Raw genomic sequence first — 6000 nt, 5'->3', positions numbered from 1 at the left:
GGAGCTGCTGAGCTTTAGGGGCAGTATGTGTTTGCTTCTGCTGATCATAATATAGTTTCAGTGAAAACTGGGTAATAGAAGCTCCAGCAGCTGAGGAACTGGTACCCATGGAAATGCTAACCACACTGCAGGGTCCTGTACCAAACCCTGTGAGACTCTAGAGGTTTAGGCACTCTTTTGACCGAGGCCAAGGACCTCTTGTCTTACATCAGCCACATCTCTTCCACAGAGACTCCTACATTTGCAGTTCCCAGACCACATGGGACACAGGTTTTGAATGCTCCAATACAATGTTCCTCAAGCTTGCCACATCTGTAGGAGTAGGATGCCACACTGCTTCACAGATACCCTAGAATAATCTTAGGAAATCTTAGAGAAACTGTAATAGAAGAATACACATGCATATATAGACAGCACAACCCAGTAAGAAAATCATCATTTTCTCCTCCTGTAATGCAGATCAGGACCAGAAGGCCTGTTGCTATTTCATCCAGCAAGCAAGCTGTGAACTGTTTGTGGCTAGGATCCACCATTGCCATACAATGATTTTGACTGAGGTTTTTGCAAGGAGTGCCCCGAGATGAAAAACTGAACTTCCCTTAATGCAGAGCTCACAGCAGATCTCCCTGTGGTCTACTCCTATTGAGCAAGGGATATCTGAACTTGTCTGTGGAAAGCAGCTGAAAAAGAAGGTAGAAAGGGGATAAGAAGGACTCAAAATTACCAATCCTTTCACTTGGGATTTGTTTCATTTCCTTTCACAATACAATACAGTAGAGGTAGAACAGGTCTACTAGATCAGTGAGTATATCTTACTTGAAGAGCAGGATTAATATCTTCCCACAGCCATCCACAATGAAGAACGCTCCAGTTGCCAAAATAATTCTGTGCTGAATAGCAAAATCCACAGGTGGGAAGCAACTCTCAGTGAATTCGCTTTCTGGGGTGCTTAATAACCGCACTTATTTAACATCAGCACCATTCAAACAAACTTGAGCATTTTTTCTGTGGTGCCCTCCTGCCTGTTGGCTGAAGAGATCAGAATCCTGAGTTCTGTCCCTAAAGGCTGGATCCACACTACCAACTGGTGGGTTGATCCTTGCCAAGACATTTTTGGAGGAATTATAAAAATCCCTCTTAGAGAAGGGAATTATATGTGGTACTTAGGCAAAACAGGCATTCCATTTATAAATATAATTACTTTTGCTATTCCATCAAGAAAAAGAATTTAGTAGTGAGGGATACAACAGAGCAAATTTTTAATGTGTTGACACTTACAATATAAATAGAAAACAGATCTGGCTGAAACTAAGTGGGAAATGAAAAACATGAGAAAATATGTAACCGAGATTACCAAATGGGAGGATAACTTATGACCACTCTAGTGCATTCTTTCTAATGAAAGTACAGTCCTTCGTTTTGTTTTATGTATGGATTGTAATTATGTGTGCACTTATTTAACAATAGTTGCACAAGCTTTGTATTTATTGGCAAATTATCTTCTTTTGACTGATGACCTTGAACACTGCAAGGCGGGCACTCTTCTACAGTGCAAAGTAGGGACCAGGATATGGCTTGCACATAGTCCCTCTGCATTGGTGTGCTGCAGCACAGGTTAGGGAAGAAAGGAGTCAGTATGCCATTCACACTCACATACAGTGACTGGAGGCAATATTATCACCTAAGGAATGATTATGACCCCATCTTTTGTATTCATTCATACACATGCTCCTTCGACTCAGGCTGCTTGTCTGGGTATGTCCATTACTGCACATCTTCTGCTTTAGATTTATGAAGAATATTTTTATCCAGCATATTCATTCCTAATATTAATGATTTATCACATATGGTGCACTATATTTTTATAAAGATGTAAGATACCATGGTGATTAACACCATATGAGAACCTAAATAGAAGGGAACAGGACAACAGAAATGTCCTCCCAGCAGAAACAGGGCTTTTGCTTGTTTTCAGGAAAAGTATCTCAGCTGCATGGTTTAACTCTGTACATAAGAATTGTAGGAGTTCTATAATAGAAGACCGTACTGTACTTGACAATGTTGTAGAGAACAAGAACCTTATGTTTAATTCCTCTCTAGCCTTAATTAGGATTTTCAGATCAATTATGTAAGGAGAGATTGATTATTCTAGCTCTCTTGATCATACACATTTATTACTTTGATTTAAGAAGGTAGGAGAAAAAAATGTAAGAACCACAAGTATACCCTTGTGCTTATATATGTACATATATATCTCCCCATACTTCTGGTAGGAAAAGACTGCAGCTTCAAACAGCCTTCCAAATTTGTCCTATCAATATTGCAGTCTGCACACAAAATCTACTCGCTGAATCAATATGGTAGTGAGAAACTAATCACTTTTTACTTACCCATCCAAACACTATGAAAGCCTGGAAACACTGCAAGGCTGCTTCAAATGAACATGTTACTGCCGGGCACACTGCAGGCTGCTCAGGCGTGCCTGCAGCCCTTCCTTTCAAACAGCTCTGTCCTCACCCACCTGGATTAGGACTGCCACTGGGAGAGCCGCTCACCCCTCATGACTGGATACAAAGCAAGGATTTTTCTGAAGTGTGGCAGGCCAGCAAAAAAGGATTGTCTCCAGGCACTGGCACATATGAAGCAGCCAGCTTGGGAGCTGCTGAAAGAGTCAGGGTGAAATCCATGTGGTACAAAGGGGCTCAACCTGAACTTTTGGCTCCGGCTAGGCTCCCACAGGAGACAGGCAGAGGGGCTGTGGGGATGCCAAACAGCTGGCTGCAGTCTGGGCATCCCTGGATGTCATTTGATCCTCCAGGCCCAGGACCGAAGGGAGTGCCAGGAGGACTGCAAAGAGCGAGGGGAGACAGGCACTAGCAGTTCCCCTTACATCTTCCCCTGGGCAGCACAGGAGAGGTTAAACAAAAAAATGCATTGGGGAAAAGGCCGTTTCTGCAAAACTGGTCACTAGCAAAGAAAGGCAGCCAGGCCCCCAGGGATGCTCTCCTTGCCTAAGGATGAAATGGGATTACGATGGTAATGTTTGCTGCACTGTAATTAAGGTGGTGTCAGGACTTTCATTAAAAAGTGTGTTTTTGTTGAGGGGCTATGGCTTGGAGAAAATTTTTGCTTGAGGCTGAAATACAACATTGTTCTCAGCCAGAAAACACATGCACAGCCTTTACTATATATGTAATTTAGAATCTCAGTATAGTCTTGACTGTGGAGGCTCTACTATTGCTTCCATATGGGTATCTAGCTAACTGGTTTAAAACATTAGTTATTAAATAAGTAAAGAACCGAATTCTGGCTGGACCTCATGTAGGTGACATGTCCACACTAACTGTCTGCAATTAACTTGAAAAACCAAAGGCCAGATTCTGTCCTTCTTACTCAGACACGTAGTTTTATTGAAGTAAACAGCTGCAAACTGGATTGGGCTCCTAGTGTTTACCTGACTACAACTCAAGGCACCTGCCTCTCCCATATTATAATAACTCCATAAAAAGTGAGGCCATCGCATCTGGGATAGAGATTATTTCCTCGCAAAAGTGGCAACATATGACGAGGTTATTTCTACTAATAGTATCTAAATTCCCATCATTATAGCACCCAAGATTTCATATAAGGAACCAGAACCCCTGTGCAGTAGGTGCTGTACAAGACAGAGAATAAAAACAGTCCTACTCAAAAAAACGTATGATTGAAAGCACACGCACAAATCCCTTCCCCTGTTTCATGGCCAGGTTTGTATTAATTCTGTTAAGTAATCTGAGCGTAATGCACCACTCCTGCAAACAGCAAACACTGCTCAGACATTTATTGAACTTTCTGCATGATAAAAGTCCTAACTTCAGACCAGTCTATTGTCTTTCCCCAGAGGTGCACACAAAGCGGCCAGCTATTGCCCTGCGTGCTTGCTGCTGGCTGTGGGTTTTTTTTCCTGGCTTGCATGTATCTGCACTGCAGCCAGCATTTAGCATGTACTGCTTTCAGATACCAATTTGATTTTACTGAAACTATTGGCATTCTACTTTTTTTGGATAAAAAAATCATGCAACTAATAGTATGTCATAAAATATTATTTCTCTGCTGCCCACCACCACATATATGCAAAAACTAGAATTCGGAATATTAAAGTTTATAAAATTACAGTTTCATAAAGCTGTAAACAAGACAAATTGCAACGAATTAGGCAAGTCACAAAGAATGGACCTGAAGATGGTAAGTCACTTGTGGATGCTTTCTGTGACTTCACATGGATGCTAACAAAATACAGTGTAACATAGCACAGTCCACTGTTACTTATAAAAACAAATTATACAATTTGCTAGTGTAGGAAGCATTTAAGCATTTCTGCAAATGCTTAAACACAGAACAAACTTTATTCAGGAGGTAGCTGTCTTCAGTGAAACTATTTATGCATTTAGTTACTTATCTGCCCAGTTTAGCACACCCAGGACCATGGCCTTGGTATGAAATAACTTAATGAATTTCAGTATAGTGCATCAGCTACCACTTGTCAAAATAACAAGATTCAAATGCAAACAAGTGATTCGCTTATTAAGTGCAAACATGTGCAAAATTAACATTCCTAATAGACAAAGCTTCTCCCCATAGGAAGGTATTATTATTAACACTACCAGAGTCAAGCAAGCACAATCCCTCCTGTGGACAATCTCATTCCAACATGAGCACCTTTTCTGATTTCATTTAAATGAATTAAAGAAGTCAATCTGAAAAGAAAAAAAAAAAAAAAAAAAGCCAGAAGATGCCAGAATGAATGAGTTTGCATGAGGGTTATACTATAACCACTAGTTTTAAATTCACAATTTGGCGTGCACAAAAAGAACATTTTCTTATGAAGATAAAAGCCTCCACGTGTAATAACTCGATATATAGACAAGCCCTAGGGGCTTGCATCTTGAGCACTTAACATTTTTGGCCTCGTCTTAATGGATAAAAAAGGTGTGTTTCTCAGTCACATTAGCCCCGTCAAAGTAGCTTAATATGATGAAAAGGCCTTAGGCTTTGGTGAGACTAAGGTGTAAAGGTGTGAGGTTAGCACATATATCACAGCGTGGGCAAGGCTGCCTTTAACACATACTAAACTAATCAAGATAAAGCAGGCAGGGGATGGGGAGCCTAGACTGTATTAGCACACGTTCATACAAACACTAGATTAGTTTGTGTGCAAAGTAGCTGTTCTAGAATATTAAATCAGGATATTTCATGGTAGGGAGCAGGTGAGAAAACAAGAACCAGAATTAAATGTTTTTCCTCAAAGACTGTGAACTACACTGCCTCCAAAGAGAGCAGTTAGATGGATTTTAGGGGGACTGGACCTCCACACTATCTGTCCATTGCTCCGGAGCACCTGATAACTGGAATTATCCAGCTGTCTGGGAATGATGCTCAGGATGAGAAGTGGGGCTTATTTCCCACCATCTGCAGCAGCAAGTATCTCACCAAACTGCTGGGAAAGTCACCACAGCTCGAGATTATGTCATACCCACTATCCAGGCTGTGCTGTTGCCTAAAGTAAGGCAGATCTACAAGATGACAAAAACCACTGAAAAGAAGAAACAAACATTTCAAGTTTAAAACTATATTTCTACAATATATTTGTTAGCATACAAAAATTAACATATGCTTTTTTTTTTTTTCAGTCCAGCCAAATTTAGTACAAATAAACTAGGAGTCATGTATTCGTATGCTGTAATCCTGATTTTGCCACTTGATTTAGGCTTTGTCTAGAACTTTTAAATTATCTTAGGGTTTGTTGTTTTTGTTTTTGTTTTGTTTTTTTTTAATACTGAAAAAACCCCAGTTATTCAGTTACTTCTGAACTACTTGGGGGAATACGAATGCAGTTGTAAAAAACTACTGTGGGCAGTTGATGTGTTTACTGCGCTCAACCGCCCACTGCACCATTCTCCTGCAGTTTGCTACTCTCACAGCAAGGATAGCCAAATGGGATGTGCACTGGCACCAAAATCT

Source organism: Athene noctua, chromosome 2, assembly GCF_965140245.1.
Source record: "Athene noctua chromosome 2, bAthNoc1.hap1.1, whole genome shotgun sequence".
Taxonomy (NCBI): Eukaryota; Metazoa; Chordata; class Aves; order Strigiformes; family Strigidae; genus Athene; species Athene noctua.
The sequence above is the reverse complement of the archived record's forward strand: the minus strand, read 5'-3'. Positions refer to the sequence as shown.